General features: G+C 42.2%; 1 long non-coding RNA gene across 1 annotated transcript in view; it reads right to left on the bottom strand.

Annotated features, from left to right (window-relative positions):
• Positions 1-2,136: 2,136 nt before the first annotated feature.
• Positions 2,137-26,362, bottom strand: part of LOC121919283 — an 86,944-nt gene continuing 62,718 nt past the window's right edge. The window contains exons 3-4 of the long non-coding RNA XR_006101429.1: positions 6,008-6,103; positions 2,137-2,956 (exon numbers count right to left, since the gene is read on the bottom strand). This is a non-coding gene — a long non-coding RNA (uncharacterized LOC121919283). The remainder of the gene's footprint in view (positions 2,957-6,007; positions 6,104-26,362) is intronic.

Genomic DNA, 26,362 nt, shown 5'->3' with positions numbered 1-26,362 from the left:
ATATGGAGGGCCAAGTGTACTTTGTGACCCCCCTTTACACCTACATATGGATGCCTCAATGCCCAACTGATGTGTTAAGGTTAGGGTTAAGATTAGAGTAGAGGGGGTGGCATAGGGTAGAGGTGAGTCCAGGCACATGCTCTGCTCCAGCAGTTTGCAGAAAGCCTTGCTGCTGCACTGATCCTCCTCAGCCAGCTGGTCCGCTGTGACATTCATTTGGGAGTGGAGCCACAAAGGCTGCTTCTCTTCTATCTCTGAGGGAGCCCAGCCAGAGGCAAGTGGACAGCAGGAGCCCCAAGCAAACAGTGTTGTTGGCCACTCCACTGCTGGTGGCCACCATAGATGCTGGCTCTTCTTTGCCACCATGCATCTAGGGAGCACTGGACTAAGTGAACACATTGGTTGAGGCTGCAGCAATGTCTCATCCCAAGAACTGGGGAAGTAACAAGATACGTGGGGAAAGAAAAAGTGGCAGCTTGAGATGGGTTGTGCTAGAGATGTAGTGAGCTTCCCCAATCTCCTCTTCCTTCTCCTTCTCCTTCCTCCCTCAGGCAGAAGTGGCTATGCAAGTGCCTCCTTGCCTTTCTCTTCCTCTCCATGATAGAAATGGTTTGGGAAGCAGAGAAGAAGAAGGAAGAAGAGAAGGGATCAGGACCTCCCAAGTCTCATGCCACTCTTCAGCAATTTTTGCCCCCTCCCCCGGGGACCCACCCCATAGTTTGAGAACCATTGAACTATTGCAATTACTGGGTATAAAAAGCAACATGTTGGTCCTATGGAATGAAAAAAAGTTTAATATATTTCTTTCCTGTGGACGTTTCTCGCATTTATTTTTGACATAGGATTTTCAGCCAAATATGTTGACCCCCCCCTTACACACACACATACTGCAAATCCTGAACCCTGATGAACTGAGAGTGGGCATGCATTTTATTTTACAGTGGCCTGTTTTATGGACTGTCAGGAGGAGTCATCCAGTTGAAGTTGTCCCATGGTGGCCCAGATCTGGCCTTTCTGTGCTGCAAAAAGGAGCTACAAAAAGTGGCTCCTTTTTGTGCCCTGGAAAGGGTGCTGTAGCCACTGGCACCATGGCTTTATGGCACCCTTATAGTGCTATGTCATCTAGATGCAGTGCCAGAGGAATGCCATGATGCCGTGCGCTGTGTGGTGCAGCACACACTATCACGCTGGGCTGGGGCGGAGCCAGGGTGTGCCTCATGTGGACTCCACCCCCAGGCCAGCCTTTCCCATCAGTGTGCACAGCCCACAAGTCTCTTAAGTGTTTACAGCCCTCAAAGAAATTCATTGGTCCTTTCCCCATAAAAAAGACTTATCAGTGCTGTGGCAGTTGAGTTACAGCTACCTCATTAGAGTTATCTAACTAGAGCCACTGTGGTGTAGTGGTTTGGACCAGAAGTGGAGATCAGTGTTTGATTCTCTGCTCGGTCAGTTAAACCTGCTGGATGACTGTGGTCACGTTACAGACTCTCAGCCTCAGAAAACCCTGTGATAGGTTTGCCTTAAGGTCACCATAAGGCAGAAATGACTTGAAGGTACATGACCTGGATAGGTAGTCAAGAATAAGGAAGTGAGGAGAACATTTTGTAAAAGGGAGGGTTTGTCTAACATTCTTTCACAACGTATGGAGTTAGTCAGGGTAAAACCCATTTTTGTCCCTTTTGATATCTCTCTCCTTCCCTCCCTCCCTGTGTGTATCTATCCATCTATCTATATCTCTCTGTGTGTCCATGAAATGAGTCAGCAAAGGTCACCCCACAGTGCTGTCATACCTTTATATGGAAGGTAATGTTTTCCATCTGACATTCGAACTTCAAGTCAGGCATGTAAGCACAATGCATGCTTACTCCAGAATGCAGTGCAGTGGCTGAAAATGAGATGGCTGTTTAATTGTTGAAGACCATAACATATGCTGTTCAGATGGGGAGGGAGGAGGATGGGGGGAAAGCTGAAAGGAATGCGGGTTGGGGGGGGGGGGAAGGAAGAGGAAGGATAGAAGGAATGGGGACAAATCTAGGCTGAAGAAATAACAGAAGTGTCACCAGAGGTTTGGCTCATGCTAAAAATATAGCACATTTATTAAAAATATATATTTATAAACATCAGTATGAAGAGACACAGATGTCAAGCCGACGAGAGAGAAAAGAAATGTCATGTAACTTTACTTTGCTCAAGGTTTTATCTTTTGTTTGCTCAGGCAGCTGAGTGGAATCTTTGTTTCCCGCCCTCCCACCTTGTGATTGCACCATATGTTCGTTTTAAAATCAAAAGCTTGCCAACTTCAATGTAAATAAAATCCAAAAGAGAAAACAATGCAGCCGAATGGACATGAAAGACAGCTACCTAGCTATCTGGGGAACATATCTTAGCATGGAAATGCTATGCATTTCTCACTGTTTATAACAGTGTCCAGTCTTTGGCTGTATCGAAATGATAGGTCCGTAGTGGATTGTTCCTGTTGCTTATCCTCCCGCACAAAATTGATACTTACATATTTGCAGTCATTTACCTAGAACAAATGCAAAGAAGAAAGGCAGAGCAGGGAGAGAAAGACAGCAAGGAGTTTTGTTTGTAACTGTGTGAAAAAAAGTCGAGTTCAATTAATTGTGCTTCAGCTTCCACTGCCCACAGGCAATGCTTTTGTGACGTCTTAATATACTACAGAGTCAATTCTCATTGAGTCGTGTGTCAACAACTGACAACATTTGCCATCACCTCTTGTCAGCTGTCTTTACCAATTTCTTTCTGTGGTTCACAATGTCGTGTAGATATACACAAAAATGATCACAACGAGGTTCAGAATTGTCCCAATAATCCCTAGCATTGCCAGGATGGATTCCTCTTTGCTCTCCTTTTCTTGGTTTCCTTTTTCTTCTTCATTTCCACTAGTGATTACCATCTTGGTAGCCAATTGCTTTATCCTCCTCCTCAGGCTAACCTACAAGTGAGAAAGAGACAGAAAGAGATGAAAACGTTTGATCAGTTTTTCTGATCTGGCTATGGTAATTCATTCCTTAAGCTCAAACTAGATATTTTTGGAAATGTGTACTTAAAAAAAAGTGGTATGTGTCTCAGCAATCGGACTTGCACATTTGCCTTTTCAGCCTTTCAACAACCAATCACAAAACAAAGCATTAGAATGTATTAAATACAAGACATAAAGATGAGGGAAATCATGCGCTATGACAAATAGACATATTTTGCCACTGGGAAGACCCTCTCTGCAAAATATGCAATACATTTATCATCACAGATCCCCCCACAGTTCTGGTAGCTGCCTTGGGCCCCACTCTGGGAGAAAGGCAGCATATACAGTAAATGAAATATTTAAATAAAGTAGGAAATATGATCGTTCTATTGCTCTTGATAATATTTAGCCCAAGCATTCTGTAAGTCACATATTAGGACCATTACTATAGTTGCCACAATAGAGAAACCCAAAGACTTAACATTTCAAAATTACTACTACTAATAATAATGCACAAATGAACAATTACTGTAATTTTCTCCTCACTGTGGCAGAAAGTGAATATTGTTCTTCAGAACTGTCCCTGTATTCAAATATCCCAGTGTTTTGTGGAAAATATTCAGTGGAGAAAAAAAATGCATACACACACATATACACACATAATCTATGCAGAAATCCAGAACAGGAATCATGCTTACTGCGCAGAAATCCATTTTCTGTGCAGAGGATATTTTTGTGTATGACTGCAAAATACATCATGTATTTCTCCACAAAATAATTCCTCCACAACATATTTGAAAACTCCAAGCAGTCTTGGATGACACTGATGATCTTGATCCATTTCAAACTGGCTTCAGGTCAGGATATGAAGTGGAGACTGCCATAGTCGCTTTGGTCAATGATCTCCGTCTGTGCATCGACAGGGGAAGTGTGGCCCTGTTGGTGCTCTTGGACCTCTCAGCGGCGTTCAATACCATAGACCATGGTATTCTTCTGGAGCGCCTGAGGGAATTAGGAGTTGGAGGCACTGCTCTGCTGTGGTTCCAGTCCTATCTCTCAGGCAGGTTCCAGATGGTGTCGCTTGGCGACACTTGTTTGGCCAAGAGGGAGCTCAAATCGGGTGTCCCTGAGGGCACAATGCTGTGGCCAATGCTATTCAACATTTACATGAAGCTGCTGGGTGAGATCATCCAGAGACATGGGGTGTGGTGTTATCAGTACGCTGATGACACCCAAATTTGTTTCTCCATGTCTTGGACTGCTTCAGTAACCAAGGATGGCATCTCCCTTCTGAATGACTGCCTGAAGTCAGTAATGTATTGGATGAGGGAAAATAGATTTAAATTAAATCCAAATAAAATGGAGGTACTTGCTAAAGGCAGTCCCAATCTGGGTATGGTGATAAGCTCTCCAGTTCTGGACAGGGTCACACTTCCCCTAAAGGACTGTGTTCGTAGTTTGGGGGTGCTCCTGGACTTGCCGCTTTGGCTGTCATCTCAGGTGGATGGGACAGCCAGGAGCACCCATTATCAGCATCGGCTGATTTGCCAGCTACGACCCTTCCTCGAAAGGGAGAACCTAGAAACAGTTGTACATTCACTTGTAACCTCTCGTCTCAATTTCTGCAGTGCATTCTACATGGGACAAACCTTATGCCATGTTTGGAAGCTGCAGTTGGTCCAAAATATGGCAGCCAGATTGGTGACAGGGAGTTCCAAATTTGATTCTATTACACCTATCTTAAAATCCCTACACTGGCTGCCCATTAGCTTCCTGGCACAGTGTAAGGCGTTGGTTATTACCTATAAAGCCCTACATGGCTTGGGCCCAGCTTACCTGAGGGAACGCCTCTTCCCATACAATCCTCCCCACACTCTCAGGTCCTCTGGGAAGAACCTACTTCAGTTCGAGAGAACTAGACTGAAGACGACTTCCCAGAGGACGTTCTCTGTTGCTGCTCCAAAAATCTGGAATGACCTGCCGGATGAGATCCTCCATATAACATCATTGGAGGCCTTTAAGAAGGCAATAAAAATGGATCTCTTCTGGCAAACTGATCTCCACAGAATTTTCACTCTCCATTTGTTTAGCTGTACCCACCAGACTTTGATCTCGATCTGTTTTATTAACCATTTTATTGGGAATTGTTTTTAATGGTATTTTAGGGTGGGAGGGTGATAGTGGAACTAGGATCTAATATGTCCTGTTATGCTTTTATCTATTGATACTCATGTTTGATTTTATTGTTCTTGTTTGCTGTTACCTGCCTCGATCCAATACAGGTAGAGGCAGGATACAAATAAATATTATTATTTATTATTATTATCTTAACAAAAGTCTTGCTGATATATTATTTTATTATTTTTCCTCATAGGAAGCCAGGAAATGCACTTTTTTGACTTGTAAATAAATACAGTAGCCCCTCCCTTCTCATGGACTTGGGGTCTGCATTCTTGAATATGTGAAGAGGGGTGACCTCCATTATCACCAATGGGGTGCACCCCTATGGCATGCACCCCATGTGTGCTCGCAGGGGCGTGCCCCAATCAAGCCTATGGGGCTTGAATACTTATGAGTCTCTGTTTTCATGGGGGGGGTGGAATGGATCCCCCGCAAAAACAGAAGATCGACTGTAATTGCAAATATTCTTTCCATCACTAGGGACAAGTAAAGCGTCATTGAAGCTGTGTAGTACTGGTCTTCAGTACAAAGCAAGTCCCTCAACAGATACAATTTTCTGGTGTATCTCTGATGCACTGTGAGTCTTTAATATGGGGTGTGGGGGCTTTAGGACAGTTTTATTGCCATCATAGTCTGGTTCATCCTCATTTCTCACATCTGCAATCTACAAGCCACAAAATGACCTCATTTCAATTCTTCTGCCACACACAAGAGGGACACAATGCATTTTCCAAGAATAAGAACATCCAAGACAAAGTTACAAGGAATGCTCACAACCCTATAAGACTGCATAGTGCAGTAGTTCTGCATGTTTACTAGACTTAGTCATATGCAACTCACCTGGACTTACAGTATAGCTTCTGAGCTCTCACAACCCATGGCCATACCATGCCTTGTGGGCACTGGGCAGGAGCAGAGAAGTGTCTGGCTATGTACCTGCAACCAGAAAGAAATTAATTACATCAGGGATGAGATGTGCTATGGTCTTTCATAGGTCTCATCAATATGGTAATAATTTAATATCCAACCAGAGGCACATAGCCAAAAGTCTTTCTAATCCTGCTCACTTTCCACAAGGGATGGAATAGCTATGTGTTTGTGAGGGGAGCTTCAAGGGTTGTATAGGAAGTTCTGGGGGTTTGGCTTTAGGAGCCCTGGTTGTGCAGTGGTTTAATAATAATAATAATAATAATAATAATAATAATAATAATAATAACAACAACATTTATTTGTATCCCGCTCTTTTCCTAGGACTGGGACTCAGAGCGGCTTCACAGCAGTAAAAACAGTACAATTAAAAACATTTCAAAAACTTTACATTAAAAAGGAATTAAATTATTACGGTATTAAAACAGATAGTTATTAAAAGAATAAAACATATTTTAAAAAGATAAAACTATATATAGAGAAAAAAAACTGTATCATTTTTAAAAAATGGTCCAACATCCCAGCCTGTTCTTTTAGCAATTCCTTAAATGCCTGTGCGAACAAGTAGGTCTTCACCTGCCAGCGGAAGGCCATCAGGGAGGTAACCATTCTGATCTCCCTGGGCAGGGAGTTCCAGAGTCTAGGGGCAGCCACCGAGAAGGCCCTCTCTCGCGTCCCCACCAACCATGTTTGTGATGGTGTTGGGACGGAGAGAAGGACTTCTCCAGAAGATCTCAGAGTCCGGGCCGGTTCATACCAGGAGAAATGGTCTGTCAAATAGTGTGGACCCGAGCCATATAGGGCTTTATAGGTAATAACCAGCACCTTGAATTGTGCCCGGAAACAAACTGGCAGCCGATGAAGCTGTTTCAACAGGGGCGTTGTATGGTCTCTGTAATCTGCCCCTGTTAACAGCCTGGCAGCAGCTCTTTGAACAAGCTGAATTTTCCAAATACTTTTCAAAAGCAGCCCCATGTAGAGCCCATTACAGTAGTCCAAATGGGATGTAACCAAGGTATGTACCACCGTGACCAGATCTGGATTCTCAAGGAATGAGCACAGCTGGCGCACAAATTTTAAATGTGCAAAAGCACTCCTGGTCACAGCAGAGACCTGGGTCTCCAGGTTCAAAGCTGAGTCCAAGAGTACCCCCAAACTGTGAACCTGTGTTTTCAGGGGGAATGTGACCCCATCGAACACAGGCTGAATCTCTATTCCCTGATCTGCCTTCTGACTGACCAGGAGCATGTACTGCCAGTAAATGCCAGTACTAAAGCCACAAGTCTGGTCCTAGAGGGCTCCAAGGTTAACTCAGACTTCCATCTTTGTTGGGGGCAATTAGTACCCAGCTTGTTGGGGGCAATTAGCTTACAGACTGCAAACCACTTAGAGAGTGCTGAGTTCACTGAAATGTACATGCTATTGCTATTTTGGTGCTGTAGAAGGAGGAACAGAATACCAATGCCCACATTGTTCCCCCCGCAAAGGACACACTCAGGCATAAGGCAAACATATGCATGCATAAGCCACAAATAGGATGCCAGCCATAAATTGTAAAAACAATATGCAGCTTTCAACAAAGACAAATACAAAAGAAGCAAGTAAAATGTGGCAAGTGAAAAAGTTAGATGCAGTGGACAATATGGGTCAAAAATTGAAAGTTTTGGACTGGGACTTGGGGGATCCAGGTTCAAGTCCTCACCACACCATGAAACTTACTGGGTGACCTTGGCCCAGTCACTTAGCTCTTGCTTTCTGACCTACCTCATAGATTTGTTATGAAGATGGGAAAGAGAGGAGTGGGGAGAAGGAAGATCATACATATACCAGCTTGAGCTCATTGGAGGAAAAAATGGAATCACCATCATGCAGCATGCAAAATGCATCATCATCATCATCATCATCAGTATCAGTCCAGTGCTGAAACCACTACACCATCCTGGCTCTCCAACCTAACAGTAGAAATAATTTATTTCCTGTAAGAGCTGTTCAACAGTGGGATAGACTGCCTTAGAGGATGGTAGACTCTGCTTGTTAGAAGGTTCTTAAATGGAAGTTGTATGGCCATCTCTTGGGAGTGCTGCAGTCATGCATTCCTATATAGCATGGGGTTAGACTAGATGGCCCTTGCAGACCCTTCCAACTCTATGATTCTATGAAGTTAGACAACGTCTATGTATCTGCAAGCTGGCTGGTCACAAAAGAAATAGAACATGCTTTAAAGAATTGATAAATAACACAGTGATGAAAACAGGAATCTTCCATTCTTTTAACTCATATGGCTCAAGTCTATGAATTCCCCAGAATCTTTTGTTCCCTGTTTTGTAATTTGATCCCTGCTGGTGTCTCTCTTCTTTATGAGATAAGGGAGACGCTATGCTCCAACCATGTAGAAACTCATGCTCCTCTTTGTACCTTTTTTTTTTCCTGGGGTCCCTTCGGTTTGTTAATCAAAGCAAGTTTCTGTTATGTATCTCTCACCCGCAGAGGGATGAAACCATCCACTGAAAATTAAAGCTCTCTTATCTGTTAATGTGTCATCACAATTAATAGCCTGGGGAATGGAAAACACGCTTAAATTTCAGAACAATTTGCCTGGCTGATTGTGTGTGATTGTGAGTTTAAGCATACCGAATGGGTAGCTGATAGTCAAGCTAGAATGAACAGAGGCGGGCCAGATCCTGATTTTGGCTCCTTACCATTCTGTTTCTTTCAGATCAAAGGGAAGTTATCCTTGGTTTACACCAGCTGCAGATGTGGCCTTTAAGAAACTATTACAAGAAAGAATTGCCTTGTTTTGCTAAGCATCAGATAGTGTTTGCCAGTACAACATAGAGTCTAATCCAACACAGTGTCAAGCAAGCTTCCAGGTTGTGCTAATTAATTATTTCTGGCATTTCAAAGCTGGGAGAGTTGTGGGCATTCAGTTCTCCATGGGATAAGCTCTCCTTGCACATCTCTCTTGAGTGTCTTAATAAATTATTACTTGTAATCTTGAATCACATCATTCCCCTACAATTTTCTCAAGTGCAAGCCAAGGTGTTGGTACTTTCAAAGCCTAGATGAAAAACATTGGAGGATCTCTTCCCTTTGAAAAACTACTTTTGGAACAATAATTCCCAAACTACTGGCTGGCAGATTCTGGGACTTGCAAAACAGGAATTTTTTTTTATTTCAAGCTCTGTCTCTGGCATTGTTTGCTTGGGTATCCACTCTACCAAACTCTTTGGTTCTGTGGGGCCAGCTTAAAAATTAATGCTGCAAATACAATTACAAAAGTTTAATCACTTTGCAGACTGTTATGAACTTACCCCCTCCCCCAGCATATTTCACAATGAATCCAGATTTTATTATGCACCTTGAAGCCATGGCAACCCTAAAGTGAACCTATGATGCAGTTTTCTGGGACTGAGAGCATGTGACTTGCCCAAGGCCACCCAGTGAGTTTCTCAGGTCTTGCTTGAAGAAATCTTGTTGCTCAGTGGTTATTTTGGACTGTTGTTGTGTGCCTTCAAATCATTTCTGAGTTACAGCACCCTAAGGTGAACTTATCATGGGGGTTTCTTGGCAAGGTTTGCCCAGAAGAGCTTTGCCATTATAGCAATATAATAATAATAATAATAATAATAATAATAATAATAATAATAATAAATATTTATTTATATCCCGTCTCTTCCATTTGGAGGATCAAGGCAGGTAACAACAGAGTTTATGATACACAATATAAAAACAATAAAACCCACAAAACCCTGACCCAACCCTCCCAAACTATAAAATTAACATAAAACATGATTAAAATATATAACAATACAACACTACAAGATTATTCTACAATCTGTGAATGATGAGGAGATATAGTAGGAAGGACAGATGAAATCAGTTCTGGACGGTTATCACTCAAGGAAGGCCTGCCAGAAGAGAAAGGTTTTTGTCGCTTTTTAAAAAACCTCCAATGAGGATAACTGGCGAATCTCTTCTGGCAGGTCATTCCAAGCTTTAGGAGTCGTAGCAGAAAAAGACTCTGAGGTTGAGAGGGTGTGACTTGCCCAGAGTCACCCAGTGAATAAAAATACTTGGACTCGCAGATCCCTTTCACATGTAGTCTTGTTCAGCCAGATGTACCCCATCCTATATCTGTGCATTGCATGTTTCCGCCCTAAGTGCAGTACCTTACATTTCTCTGTGTTGAATTTCATTTTGTTAGCTTTGGCCCAGCTTTCTAATCTATTAAGGTCATTTTGAATTTTGATCCTGTGCTCTGGCATATTAGCTACTCCTCCTAATTTGGTATCATCTGCAAATTTGATAAGTATACCCCCAATTCTCTCATCCAAGTCATTGATAAAGATGTTGAATAGCACTGGGCCTGGGACAGAGCCCTGTGGGACCCCAATGGTCACTTCTCTCCAGGATGAAAAGGAGCCATTGTTGAGCACCCTTTGGCTTCAGCCAGTCAACCAATTACAAATCCATTAACAGTTAATTAGAAAGTTGGGTGTCATTTGCATGCTGGTGACACCGCATCCCAAAACTCCAGATCACTTCTCCCTATGGTTTCATGTAGATGATTCTTAATTCTTAACCCTGTGAACAGTTTCTCCTCCTCTTTCAATTCAATTCAAACTGAACGGGCAAGTACAGCACCCTCCTATGGATTTCTGCAACTACTGGACCAACCCAACAACTCATGTAGGTTGCAAGACCAGTGCTGCAGTACATAGTAATATATATTCTTGGATGCATTTATGGTTCATTCTCTAGCTGAAATCTTGTTTTTATTAGTCCTAACTAGAGTAGATCCATTGAAGCAATGGGGCTTACTTATATGTTGATTCATCATTCAGTGATTGATTGAATGAGACTGACCAACAGAATGCCAACTTCTGTTTCCTGATTAGGGTTGCTTGCTTTTAAACTAGCCACCATAGCATCAATTTTAAGATCAGACATTAACAAATGATGTTTTCCCCCCACAGCCTAATACTTTGCTTCAGCAAGGGACTCCCTCCTCCCCCTGCCTGCATGTCAAACTGAAATTGAAAGCACAAGAGCAAAACACATTCTTTTCTATTCAGGTAGCAGCCCTAATCAAACCGGGCAGTGAGCCTCCTTTGTGGCCACAGTCGCTATGGCTTTGTGAGGCCATCTGAGCTTTCACCAGCCTGTGACCAACATAAATTTCTATGGTCAATTCTCCTGGTAGAGAGATGAGTTGATAGTAAATGTTTCATCCATTGAATTTCTACTTTTCATGGAACTGTCAATGCTCAGGAGGCTTCAGCCAAGAACAAAGAAGTTGTCAGTCTTAGGTACACTCATGGGTAACCATAACTCTTTTTCTTACATGTTGTCACCACTTGATTTTGGAGTGAAATCAGGGATGGATCAGGAGAATCAAGCTGATATAAAGCCTATCCAGAAAGAAAGGAAAAGGAAAAAAACAAAAGGGGGAAAAAGTCCCTGGAGGTGTTGAGACTTTCCAGTTCTTCTTGTTTTGATTTTACATATATATTCATGGTTTTGTATCCAAACTTTAAAAACAACAACCACCAGGTTTTTTTTCCTTTGTGTTCTTCTTCCTCCCCATCTCTCTTTTCACATTTAAAATTCACATCTAAACTCAGGCAACATTTTAGAAATTGACTTTCACCAATTTCCACTGAGCCCTTTTAAAAGTTAAATAACTTTTATGGGGTTATAGTCAATGTGTTAAAGTGCTTTAGCAATTGTACATTGTTATTGTTGTCATTGTTGTTGTCAAAGTTGTTTCTGACTTATGGTGGCTCTAAGGCAAACCTATTATGGGGTTTTCTTGGCAAGCTTTGTTCAGAGGAGGTCTGCCATTGCCTTCCCCTGAGGCTGAGAGCCTGTGACTTGCCCAAGGTCACCCAGTGGGTTTCATGGCTGAGCTGGGAATCGAATCCTGGTCTCCAGAGTTGTAGTCTAGTAAACATTAAGATCATTTTCTTTTATTGTGAGCATTCCTCTTTCCCTTACTATTCTCTGTTGAATCTACATCCTGGTAACAGTCCCTATGCTTCTTGGTGGAGGGCATCTTACCTAGTTCTGGGGTAACACAACCAGCCAGCCATAGAGAGGTACATTTCAATTCAGGATTGACAGCCTCCATCAAAAGTGGTGTGTGCTACATGCCCAGTTTCTGGTCTGTGGCTGAGATCCCACATGGGACTGCATAGTAAAGTTATGAACTGATTGTGCTTCACAACCCTTTTATTGAATGTAAGTGAACCAAACCAGTGAATGTGTATACATATGCTCAACCAAATGTGCATGCACACTCATGAGCGATGTGAAAGGTGTACCCATGTGTAATGCATATCCTTCCACAATAGCACTGCATACACAACTCTGTTTCCACAACCCTGAAGTGAATGCAGACATTCCATATCAAGTAAAAATGTCCAACTACTTCTGTGGGTCAACCTATGTATGCATAAGACACAGCATTCTAGTCACAATCACTTTTATGGACATGGGACAAATTTGTTCCATTAAGTCGCCTCCCCATTTAAATTTACTCTATCTATCTATCTATCTGTCTATCTATCTATCTATATTGTAAACTACTCATGGAGCTCAATGCAGTTTTCATTAGAGAAACCTATACATTTCTGGACTTAGGATGCATTATGTGAAAGAAACAAAAAAAGTGCCCAGAAAGGTCTGCACAGTATAAAACTGAAAATAAGAATGTCAAGATTCCTAAAACACACACACATTTTTAAAAAAAAACATCAGGGGGTTCATGCTCCAAGTGTGCACAAAACATGTGCATTTAGAAAAATGTAAACAAAATATGTACAGATATCTGTGCTGGTGGAAAAGACCCTCATGGAACTGGAGCGGAACGAGCTTGGTGGATGAAAAGGGGAAAACGAGATTGGGCTTGACAGATCCACCGATCCCTAGTCAGTATCACATGTTTCATTCATAAGTCCATTCTGCTCTATTTCTGTATCAATCTGAAATTTTCTAAAGGAAACCTTTCATGGTTCATATCTCAGGTTATTAGGTAATTTTAAGCAGGCCAGCATCTCTCAACTAGGGATGTGAAAATTCAGCAGTTGCTGGTGCACTCCTCAGAATCCTACCACCTTTCTCATCCCATCCAAACTATATACTGGGCCACAAGACTTTTCTTCCCTTTCCAAATGGATTTTTAAAATATATTTTGGAATGTATTTTTCCTAGTATATAAATTTCTTATATCCAACAAGAATAAGTCCAAAACACACTGCAGAAAAAATCCAGATTGAGACCTCTTTAACTGCCCTGGCTCAGTGCTAGGGAATTCTGGGAACTGTAGTTTTGTGAGAGATTTAGCCTTCTCTGTCAGAGAGAGCTCTGGTGCCATAATAAACGACAATTCCTAGCACTGAGCCAGGGCAGTTAAAACAGTCTCAAACTGGATTATTTCTGCAGTGTGTTTTGGACCTAATTCTCTGCAGCACACAACATTTTTAGATGGATCAAAGGCAGTTGTCATGTCCCTACTTTCTCCCTAGAAAAGAAGAGTGATGCCCTGGCACATACTAGCTGGGGCTGCTATTGCACATATGGCAGAGGAGGAGTGGACTCAATCTCAGTGTAAGGCTATTCCTTCTCCATCAGGGGCCCAGGCTCCAATTAAAATGGAGTTTCCCCACTGAGTAATTCTAAATGATGCCGGAATTGTTTGAGATGTTTGCACAAAAGTTAGACCACATTGAAATGCGTTTTTTGCACAGCAAAATTCTTTTCAACCCCGCACCCCCAATCTTTTCTGCACAGAAAATAAGTTTTGCACACAAACAAAAACAAAAACAACATTGTTTTCTGCCTGTGTTCTCTGCAAAAAAACAAAAAACAAAACACATCAGACTTAAGACCAGAATTCCAAATAGCCCTGAAAAAATTCAGGTTTTTTTTCTTGCAGTGGGAGATAACTGATTGAATTACAGTGGGCCCTCCACTTCCACTGGGTTTAGGGGCACTGGACCCCTATGAAAGTGGAAAGCCCGCAAATAAAAGAAAACAAATTTTAAATTTAAAACCTGAAAGTAAAGCTCTCTAGAAATCTCTATGACCTTCAACACAATTCTCTGGTCAACATCCAGCAGAGGTTGACCATAGAAGTGCTGATGGACATTCAAATGCCTAGAGTAGTGTTTTCTCTACAAATCTATAAGTCCTCCAGTGTCTTTATGTAGAGTCACAGTGGAAGACCAGGAGAATCTTAGAGGTAACATTTTAATCAAATCCGTGAAGAGTCAACTCTGCAAAAGTTAAAGCCACAAATATGGAGGGACAACTGTATTTCTTGCCTACAAGAATGAAATTAATTTACATCACTCTTATGTTCTGAATTTCTGTGTCTGGAAGCAAATACAGCTATGCAGCAAAGTATGGAAATAGTTGTGCAAAACCCTTCTCCCTTCTTCCTCATGTACATAGAGATTTGTATTCATTTATTGGTGCTGATGTAAAGATGGTTATGTGTTAGGGGAATCCCCAAGGGACCTAACATTTGATGAGCAGCACATTTTACCACACACAGAGAGCCCCCTGTCCACCTGAACAAAACAAAACATGGCAAATAGAAAGAAAGAGGGTCACCACGGAACATAGAAAATTTCGGGTTTTTAAAAGACGCTTCCCTGGCAATTGAATCTCAATCCTGCGGGAGAGGCGGGATAAAAATGAAATAATAATAATAATAATAATAATAATAATAATAATTATTATTATTATTATTATTATTATTAGATTGAAATTCTGATTGGGCCAGATATATATGTTTGAAAAACACACTGTACCTCTGCAGTGTAATTTAGCATGGATATGAAACCCTAAGGATGGCATTCTGTTAATGACATATGCAAATGTAAGTCCACCTTACATTACCCATGTATGCCTTTTTCTTTTCTTTTTTCTCTTTCTTTCTTTCTTTCTTTCTTTTTTTTTTTTTTTTGCTGCAGAGGTTAGTATTTTCTTCCATGCTCTGCAATGACCAACCCTCCTGAATCAACATTGCAAAGTGATACCCACCCGCCACAGCCATTTTTTGCTGATGAAGAGCATAGAGGATCAGGGAAGTGTCTGGTTCTATTCCCATAGCTAGATGCAAACTGATCATATCATCCACTTCAGAAAGACCTTGGTAAATCTCAGCAGAAATGCTCTCTACAGGTAGTAAAGTATGGGAAAATGCTAATTTTGAAGGATAACTGAGTTCTAGTCTGAAAGTGTATAATTACGTACATTCAGGTTGAAGCAAATGTATTTCTTCTCCAGTTGTAGTCAATGAACTTTTCCTCAGATGTTTACAGAGCAATACTGGCAGCTATTTTCTTTCCCCCTCACAGTTCATTAGATCTGTGGTTCTTTTTCTTCAAGCTCCTTACAAATGACCTCCAATAATATTCAGAGAACAGGTACATGACAGTCTAGAGCCACTGGAAATCACCATCTACAATCAAAACTGGGCAGGAAGGATGCAATTAAATAAAAATGTAATGGGGTCAATTAAAGTCTGGCTGCAAAACAGCACAGTAGAGTAATCTGAGAAAGTAAAATAGGCCAAGAGAGACACATTCTGTCTCAACATAAAGGTTGCAAAGCCATCTCCACATCCTTCAGAACACTGTTGGGTGTGAGGGAGGAGAGTTCTGTGGCTCACAGGATGTAGGATGAGATTAAAAGCACCAGAGAAACTGTGGGAGAGTTTACTGGAAATGGAAGTAGTTCTTCTTGGGTCAAAAGTTCTCAGATCTCATCAGAATGAACTTCTAACATTTTGCTTACTTATTAGGGGAGAAAGAAAAATATATTGGGTACACATTTCCCTATAAAAATATCCATTGTGCAACTGCCGAGTCTGGCAATGGGATGAATGCATTGAGTCAAGAGTTCCACAAGAGGAACTATGATACATCTTCCCACTCACCCTCTCCAGGACTCACCTTTTAGTTTCCGAAACCCCTACTACTTGATCATTCAGTGGCTGGTGAAGAATGGGAGGCATTAGAGAGGCATCTGACTATAGGAAGGTTTACACAAGCGAAATAAACTGGCTTCCCCCAACCTTCACATTGCCCTGTCTTTATGATGTAGGATAAAAGACCCAATTTGGCTGGGAACTGACTTCATGTAGGAAGGGCAGTTCCAGAGCAAATCCAGGCCATCCCTGCTTTAAAGTGATTAAGAAAATCTCACCATTTGCTCTGGATCGTCTAAGAAAATCTGGAGCACTTTGCAGTGATGCTGGACAGCTTTTTACACATTGTTACATTGTGCCATTTGGCGCTGCTGCCCTTAGCATGGGTCATTCTGTCTGAGGTCACAATGAGGCATGCAGCCATTTGATCAATGCTGTGTGCCTCATTTTCAGCCCCAGAGGGAACAGTTTATGCCAGCAGCAGTGGCACCAGGCAGCACAGTGGGATGCTGTGCAGACAGCCATCTGGTATCACTGCAGAGTGCTCAAGTAACAGGGAGAATTCAGAGCAGCTTTGGGGCCTGAATACTTTGGGAGCAGCCCAGAATATTCTGGCCAGTGTTGACCCATCCTATGTTCTTAAAGCCATACACAGAACAAAGGCATGATCTTCTGAGGCCTCTTAAGGACCTTTGGGAAGGGGTTGGTCATTTTGTGACCAATGACAAAATGACAATGACAAAAAAGAAGAAAAAACTTAGAATGCCACAGGTTTGGCTTATGCCATTGTAAATCACTAACAGGATACCAAGATGCTGTTCTTGTACACAACAACAGAAATTTTGTGCCCTCCTGGCCAAATTACAGGATCTCTCCCCCCCCCCCCCCCACACACACACACTTGGATTTTTTTTTTTCATTTTGGAACTTTGGTGTGAAAATTTCACAGTTTTACACTATTTTGTGCACTTCTATTCTTGCTTTTTATTTTGTGAAAAATAACTGGTTTTGTGAAAAACAACATATTGCTTGCAGAATATAAAGGGATTTTTTTGTGAGTAAACAAACATCCCTGTACTGAGGCAGGAATTCTGTAACACAAGGCTATTTAGCATTCTAATAAAAGTCATTTTTTTTACAAGTATATTAATAAAACTGAGTGCATTTCAATGATATACATCTTTGTATATCTCTGAGATATACATCTGAAATATACAGTGCCAAATTATCTGCTGTTGTGGAGAATATTCCTGTCTGTGGTGCTGGTTATACTATATAAATAACATATTTTGATGTCTAATGTAATGTAACATATAAATCATGATGCCTCAAGGTCATGGTAGGTTATACCACTGTACTTGATTCATCCTGACATTCTCTAATGTATTGTCAGTAGTGTGAAAACACTGTTTATGCACAATGGAGATAAAAGCAAGACTTTACTACAAAAGCAAGTTACATCTAACCTCTGTTTGGCAAGGAGACACACATCAAGTCTGGATGTAGGGATGGACCAGAAATTCACCAATTTCCTGACTGATATTGAATTTGGAGTTTCAGATCACTTTGAAAATTTTTGCAAAGAGAAAAGCAGTACCTTGTAAGTCCCTGTAACTTTGCAGGAACCCTTTTGTTCCTGGCACATCATAAGCTGTGCACTTGTCAAACAATGCAGGACTTAGAGAAACTTTGAGCAGTAAATACTATGTTTGAGGTCTTTTCATTTGTATGGAAAAGTATGACAATTTTGGAGAAAAACAACCTATGGAGTTGAGTCAGCCATGATCACCTTAGTCAATGATCTCCATCTGGGCATTGACAGGGGAAGTGTGACCCTATTGGTGGTCTTGGACATCTCAGTAGCCTTCGATACCATAGACCCTAGTATCCTTCTGGAACGCCTGAGGGAGTTAGGTATTGGGGGCACTGAGCTCCACTGACTCCGGTCCTACGTCTCAGGCAGATTCCACATGGTGATGCTGGGGGACAGTTGCTCTTGTAGGAGAGAGCTGACATCTGGCATCCCTCAAGGTGCCATTCTATCCCCCATGCTATTTAACATTTACATGAAGCTGCTGGGAGAGATCATCCGGAGACATGGAGCATGGTGTTATCAGTACAGCTGATGACACCCAAATCTATTTCTCTATGTCTCCAACTGTTGCAGTGACTAAGGATGGCATCTCTCCTCTGGATGCCTGCCTTGGGTCGGTAATGGACTGGATGAGGGAAAACAAACTCAAGTTGAATCCAGAGAAAACGGAGGTACTTGCGATAGGTACCCCATGTCGAGGGATGGAATTTTGTCAACCAGTCCTGGATGCGGTCACACTTCCCTTAAAGGACAAAGTTCGCAGTTTGGGAGTACTCCTGGACCCATCTTTACAGTTATCATCCCAGGTGGATATGATGGCCAGGAGTGCATGGTACCAACTTCGGTTGATATGCCAACTGCGTCCCTACCTGGACCAAAAGGACCTTGAAGCAGTGGTACACACACTGGTAATCTCTCATTTAGATTTCTGTAATGCACTTTACATGGGGTTACCTATGTACCAAGTTCAGAAGCTTCAAATGGTGCAAAATGCAGCAGCCAGATTGACCACTGTGACATCTACATCAAACCACATAACACCAGTATTAAAATCTCTTCACAGGCTACCGATTAGCTTCTGGGTGTAGTACAAAGTGTTGGTTATTACCTTTAAAGCCCTACATGGCTTGGGCCTGAGTTACTTGAGGGAACGCCTCTCCTTACACAATCCGCCCCGCACTCTCAGAACAACTGAGAAGAACTTATAAGAGTATGTAAACACCAGGTTAACAACAACTTCCCACAGGGCATTTGCTGTCATAGCTCCTAAATTATGGAATGGCTTGCCAGAGGAGATCCGTCTCATTACCACCTTAGATGCCTTTAAGAAAGCACTTCAGATGGATCTCTTCTGGCAGGCCTATCCATCCAGTCTGCTATAAGAGTTAGAAATATCCCACCTCTGTTTGTAAAGATATGTATTTTAAATGATGATTTAATCTATGTATTGTATTGATCGTGATTTTACTGTTTTATTGAGTGTATTTTATATGAAATTGTAGTTTTTATCTTGTAATGTTGTTTCTATTGTTGTAAACCCGCCTTGATCTGCAGGGAGAGGTGGAAAATATAAATAAAAATTATTATTATTATTATTATTATTCCCACTTACATTGTTTCCTCACTAGTTATTTCATAAAGGTGAGAAAACTGCAAAATTTATTTCACATTATATCCTGGGGTGAAGGGCATATCTTAATTTTGATCAAGAAGGAGAAGATGGAAAAAAAACTTTCAGGTGTGCTATAGTTAAAAATGGGCATTCATTTACAAAGGGATTGCTCTGTAACCATAAGATTGTGGAGATTTACCTGTCAAATCAACATGTATTAAACAGTAGTTTCTCTATGTTGTGTATGTGCTGTGTGGGTGATGTACTCTTTCTGACACTTTGGGCATGTAGTTCCCATTGCTATGTGATGGAGGCAAAAATTAATGAGAATAAATCTTGTAAAAAAATATAGCATGGCCTCTTCCTGTCAGTGTCAAATTAATATACCGACTGAAATTACTTTGTGTTGTTTCTGTGTTGTGCCTGAATGTGTGAGTGTAAAGAATGGCACAGTGGGAAAAGAAAACAACAGTGAGAAGGACTTGTCCCCTAGAATGTGTATGACTTTCCCAGTCTTTATCAAGCAGGAAAAAGAATGAAGCTGCACAACTTTTTGGCCTCTTTGAGAGGAACTTTCTATCAGCTTCCACCTCCAGATTATTTTTTTCTACCCTTGGTACCAGAAGCTGCACAATTTGCGGGGTGGTACACAGTCTGTGGTAAAATGTGCAGTTTTCAAGGAAAAAACTGTGCAGTTTCCTGTCATGGCAGGGGGTGAGTTCGAGTGTCTCAACATCATTTGAAGAAAAGTGATACATTGTTTTCAATGTCTGTTGGAACTTGGAAAATTGAGATTTACTATTACTAGATGGAGTAGACCATGAAAATGGAGGATCATTGATATCTTAGAATTATAGAATCATAAAATCTTAGAGTTGAAGGGGACCTTAAGGGCCATGCAGTCCATCCTCCTGCCATGCAGAAAGACACAGTCAAAGCACTCCCAACAGATGGACGTCAAGCCTCTTTTTAAAAACTTCCAAAGACTCCACCACACTCCAAGGGAGCATTTTCCACAGGTCTTACTGTCAGAAAGTTCTTCCTCACATTTAGGTGGAATTTCTTTTCCTGTTATACAGTCCGCTCTCCCCATATGCGAGGAGACACCCCCCCCCCACATATGGGGAAAAGAGTGTATGCTCAAGTCCCATTGAAAATAATGGGGCTAGTGCTTGCGGCATGGTGCAGGGTGCGCGGTGCAGGTATGTGCCCCATTACTTCTGCCAGGGTTTGCCTTCTGCGTAAACTTAAAGCTGCAGAAGGCAAGCCCATCTATGGGGCAGGCTGACTGTAGGCACAAATATATGAATGGCCAGTCTCTGAGAGATGTTCAGTGTTTGCGGCTGACATGAAAACACAAAGTCTATACTTAGAACATTACCACTCAAGTGAGACTGCTGTTCTTACAGCAGTTTTGTCAGTTTTAAAAAGAAACCCCACAAACATTCTGCCATTGTGCTCTCTTCCTGACTCCCCCTTGACCCCAGTTCCCAGCTCCTTACCCTATGCCCTGCCCATCATACCTTGCAGTTTTTTTTATTTTCAGTTTTCCATGCAATTCCAGAGCTCTGCTACTGTGATTTAAGTTTTTAAAAAAGAAAGAAAATAAATAGAAAATAAATAGACAGGGAATCAGGATGCTTGAGATTAGCAAGGGGAAGGGAGAGAGGACAGGACACAAATATACCTCTCCACCTCCCTAAAACAGTGTCTCCCCCAAAAAGTTTGGGTTGTCTCCTTTTTTCCAAAAAAAGAGGGTAAATGTCATGCAGAGGTGTGCATATATGTGTGTGTGTGAAAATAGAGTGGGCAGACCGCCTGGGCACTCTGTAGTTGCTCACCCTTTTTTAAGCAAAAGAGATAGGGCAGGGCAGCTCTGGAGCATAATACTCTGGATTAAGAGGGCCAATATAGACACACCTTTAGAGCCATGGGACATGAGAGGTTAGGAATCAAGATGGCAGTCTTCGACAGGTAAAGATGAGGAGGGACAGGCATCTGGAGGTCCTTGGAGTCCAGTCTAGTTCAGACTCAGCCTGGCTTAGCTAATTAAGAAATAGTTGTAGTACTTTCACCATTGGCAGATCATTTGTTGTTGCAATAAACATGTACCCACCAAAGTCTGGAAAAATAACTTTTTGGATTAACTTTCCCCGAAGAAACCAATAGCCAGCACAGCTGCTGGGTATACTGTACAAGCATTCCAGGAGCTGCAGTACAAAGAGCTCTTGTTGATCCCAACTTCTTGTGTCTTTGCTTTGTCTTTTCTAAAAATCTGTTTGCAAATGGAATCTAGATAAAATTGGCACCCACATTTACCCATGTGTAGGCTCATGTCAGGCTACAAAGTAAACTTGCTACCAGCCACACTGTATTTGGCCACGATAGTCTCTCTCACTAAAAATAGCAATGTTGCAGTGGAGAAAAGAAAAACATTTGTATAGAAATCTTAGCCATGAGTGTTTTTGAAACAAAGACACATTGAAGGAATTGCTCAACAAGAGCTTATCCTACTGAAAAGGTTACTCACAGAAGTCTGCTGAGGTCCGTGTCGTCTTAGATTATCTGAAACCCAGTACCCGGCACACAAGCTAGAGCCACCCTCAAGTTCTCTGCTCTCAGGCATAAGGTCACTAAACACTAACAGTTGATCTATGGCTCCTGAGACATGAAAGAAGCAGCCATAATCTAAATATAACAATGGAAAGTGTTTCTTTCTTGCCTTGCTTTCAGCTTTTGAATGCAGCATTTTGTGGTGCTGCTCTATTTCTGAGCACCAGTGGCCCTTTCACATTACATAATTATAGCAATATTTGATTCTACTTGAACTGCCATGATTCCATCCTGCAGCATCCTGGGATTGGCAGTTGAGGGAAGAGCATTTAGAACGATGAGACAGAGAGTTCTACTACCTCACCAAACTACAAATCCTAGGATTGCACAGGATATAGCCATGGCTGTTAAACTGCTATAGCTGTGTAATGTGGAAAGGCCACAGGACAGATTGTTTTAGGACACAGGTGAGTGCATCTACACTGTAGAAATAATGAAGTTTTACACTGCTTTAAGTGTTATAGTTCCATCTAATAGAATGCTGGTATTTATAATTTTATAAGGTCTTCAGCCTTTTCTGTCAAAGAGTGCTGTAAACTATAAATCCCAGGATCCTTGAGGATGGAGCCATGACAGTTAAAGTGGTGTCAAATTGCATTATTTCTACAGTGTAGATGCACCCTCAGCTCCCGGGAAACTAATGGCCTTATACAACTGTCCTGAAAGGCCAGCCTGTGGGCATCCTGACTCCGCCTCCAGGGTGCCATGATGCCGCACACCACTCCAGATGGTGTGTGGCATCATGACATACCTCTGGCGCTTTGTCCAGATGACAGAGCTCCAAAGAGGCACCATATCGCTGCACTGCCATGGCTGTGGCACCCTTTGGAAGGTGCAAAAAGGAGTCGCTTTTTGCAGCTCCTTTTTGTGCCCTCCAAAGGCCAGATTGGGGGCTCATTGTGAGGTTGCTACAGCCCTGATCTGGCCAGAAAATGATCGGCCTCTCGCCACCCCTTAGGGACAGTCTATATAGCCCCTAATCTCTCAGAACCCCAGTCTTTTGGCCTTTTCCAAATGTCTATACCCATTTCCCATTAAAAAAATGTTCATTTTTTCCTTTATCTGAAAAAACTGAAATACTTTCGGCAATTCTTAATTCTTAGTGGCCAAAGGAGTTGTAGGGGGAAATATGCAGGCATTTGTGTCTCCATTCTTTTGCCTTTAGTGTGACCCCTAAGAACTCTCCTGAAATTAAAATTGGCTTGAGGACTTAAAAGAATTCTCCACCTTTGTTTTAGAATTTTTAATTTTAGAAAGTAGAGATATTGCTAGTGTCTGGAGGCCTGGATTAACACTCGATCAAGCTATCCTCAGGACTAGACAGCTCCCAAGTATGTACCAAGTATGTACTGGATTAGAACAATGCATACAGAGACTACCATGTTTACTCAGAAGGAAGTCTCGCTGAGTTTCCTGGGGATAGCTCCCAACCAGTGGCATCACTAGAGTTGGCATCACCTGGTGCAGTAATTTATGGTATCACCACCCCAACCTCCTCCAATACCACATTCTGGACCCATTTCAAACTGGTTTCAGAACGGGATATGGAGTTGAGACCGCCATGGTCGCCTTAGTCGATGATCTCCGTCTGAGCATCAACAGGGGAAGTGTGACCTTGTTGGTGCTCTTGGACATCTCAGCGGCTTTCGATACCATCGACCATGGTATCCTTCTGGAACGCCTGAGGGAGTTGGGTATTGGGGGCACTGCGCTCCAGTGGTTCCATTCCTACCTCTCAGGCAGATTTCAGATGGTGCAGCTGGGGGACACTTGCTCCTCTAAGAGGGAACTCACATCTGGTGTCCCTCAGGGAGCTATTTTGTCCCCCACCTTGTTTAACATTTATACGAAACCGCTGGGAGTGATCATCCGGAGACATGGGGCGTGGTGTTATCAGTATCTGACTGCCTGCCTGGAGTTGGTAATGGGCTGGATGAGGGAAAACAAACTCAGTTTGAATCCAGAGAAAATGGAAGTACTCGTGATAGGTTCCCCAGGCTCGGGGAAGGAACTTTATCCACCTGTCCTGAACGGGGTCACACTTCCCCTGAAGGATGAAGTTCGCAGTTTAGGAGTACTTCTGGACTCGTCTCTACAGTTGACATCTCAAGTGGATGTGACTGTCAGAAGTGCTTACTATCAACTTCAGTTGATACGCCAACTGCGACCCTACCTGGGCCAAAAGGACCTTGAAACTGTGGTACATGCTCTGGTAACCTCTCGCTTAGATTTCTGTAATGCGCTGTACATGGGGCAACCCTTGTACTAAGTCCGGAAGCTTCAGCTAGTACAGAATAAGGCAGCCAGATTGGTCACTGGTGTTTCCAGGTTTGACCATATAACACCTATTCTGAAAGATCTGCACTGGCTGCCTATTCACTTCTGAGCACAATACAAGGTGTTGGTTATTACCTATAAAGCCCTACATGGCTTGGGCCCAAGTTACTTGAGGGACCGCATCTCCCCATATAATCCGCCCCGCACACTCAGAACAACTGGAAAGAACTTGCTGGAAATCCCACCTTCTAAATATGTTATTATTTCCCAGATGGCCTTCTCAGTAGTGGCCCCACAAATCTGGAACAGTCTTCCCGAGGAGCTCCACCTTATCACCCCCCTGGAAACATTTAAAAAGAGGCTTAAAACCTTCCTCTTCTGTCAAGCCTTCCCCTCTGGAAAATGAAGTTGTGTATTTTGATCCCATCGACTCTCTGCCTCACCCTAATGAATGACTGTTTTAGATTTGTATAGCATATATTGTGTTACTGGTTTTTATCTATTTTTATGATGTGTTTGTAACTGGTTTCAATTCTGTGTAAACCGCTTTGATCTTTTGGAAAAGCGGTATATAAATATTATTATTATTATTATTATTATTATTATTATTATTATTATTATTATACTGATACTTTAGATTTTTGTTTGTACTAATGGCCCTGTTTACATGGGCCTTTTAGTACGTCCTGACAACGTACTAGGGTTGCCCGGGAGCGTAGTTTTTAGATGCTCCCTAACCCTAGTACATCGCCAGGAGGTCAAAATGGCGGTGCCCTGTCGACACGGGCACCGCCATTTTGACGTGACGGATGCCTAGCATCCACATGTCTTGGCGCGCTTGTGATGCTGCAAGTGTGCCATTGGTACATTGTGGCGTCACAAGCACACCACATAAAGAACCCGTCTTTTAAGGGTTCTTTTTGCCCTGAAGTCTGGAAGCTGCGGCTTCCCCGCAGAGCAAACTAGGGTGGCGGGAGACTGCCTGCTTTGGGCGGTCTCTATCCTGACATAGTTACTCATAAATTGTAATTCCTGTATATCACTGAATAGCAATAGCAATAGCAGTTTCATTTATATACCACTTCATACCACTACAAGCAGTCCCTAAGCAGTTTACAAACTGTAAGCTAATTGCCTGCAATAAGAAGGATGCAAACCTGAGTTGAGCCTGAGTCCTGGCTCGTACTGAAATCGAATCCTTGTGGTTTGTGAGTGTGTGGTTGCAGTAGAGGCATTTAACTACTGCTCTCCCATGTAAGGACAATAGTTGTGATATAAATGACTAGCAAAATTAAAATTACAACTTTAAATTATATATCATACACTCAGCCTAAATCTAGTTACATGTATACAGTCTCATGTGGTTAAAGTGAACGTTTGATAAGATGTGATATTTTTAAAGAAAAGTTTCAAAGAATAAAATGTTTAAAAAAACATTTTAAAAAAGATCATAGAATCATAGAATCGTAGAGTTGGAAGAGACCACAAGGGCCATCCAGTCCAACCCCCTGCCATGCAGGAAATCACAATCAAAGCATCCCCGACAGATGGCCATCCAGCCTCCATTTGAAGACCTGCAAGGAAGGAGACTCCACTACACTCCGAGGGAGTGTGTTCCACTGTCGAACAGCCCTTACTGTCAGGAAGTTCCTCCTAATGTTGAGGTGGAATCTCTTTTCTTGCAGCTTGCATCAATTGCTCTGGGTCCTAGTCTCTGGAGCAGCAGAAAACAAGCTTGCTCCTTCCTCAATATGACATCCCTTCAAATTTTTAAACAGGGCTATCATATCACCTCTTAACCTTCTCTTCTCCAGGCTAAACATCCCCAGCTCCCTAAGTCGTTCCTCATAGGGCAAGGTTTCCAGACCTTTCACCATTTTAGTCCCTCTCCTTTGGACACACTCCAGTTTCTCAATGTCCTTTTTGAAGTGTGGTGCCCAGAACTGGACACAGTATTCCAGGTGGGGCCTGACCAAAGCAGAATAGAGTGGCACTATTACTTCCCTGGATCTAGACACTATACTTCTATTGATGCAGCCTAAAATTGCATTGGCCTTGTTAGCTGCCACATCACACTGTTGACTCATGTTCAACTTGTGGTCTACTTGGACTCCTAGATCCCTTTCACACGTAGTTTCATTCAGCCAGGTGTCCCCCATCCTATATCTGTGCTTTTCATTTTTCCGCCCTAAGTGTCCGGGAAAGCAGCCAAAGGGCTGATAAGGCAGCTAGTTC

This window comes from Sceloporus undulatus, chromosome 1, assembly GCF_019175285.1.
Source record: "Sceloporus undulatus isolate JIND9_A2432 ecotype Alabama chromosome 1, SceUnd_v1.1, whole genome shotgun sequence".
NCBI classification, from domain to species: domain Eukaryota; kingdom Metazoa; phylum Chordata; class Lepidosauria; order Squamata; family Phrynosomatidae; genus Sceloporus; species Sceloporus undulatus.
This window is presented reverse-complemented; position numbering and strand designations above follow the sequence as displayed.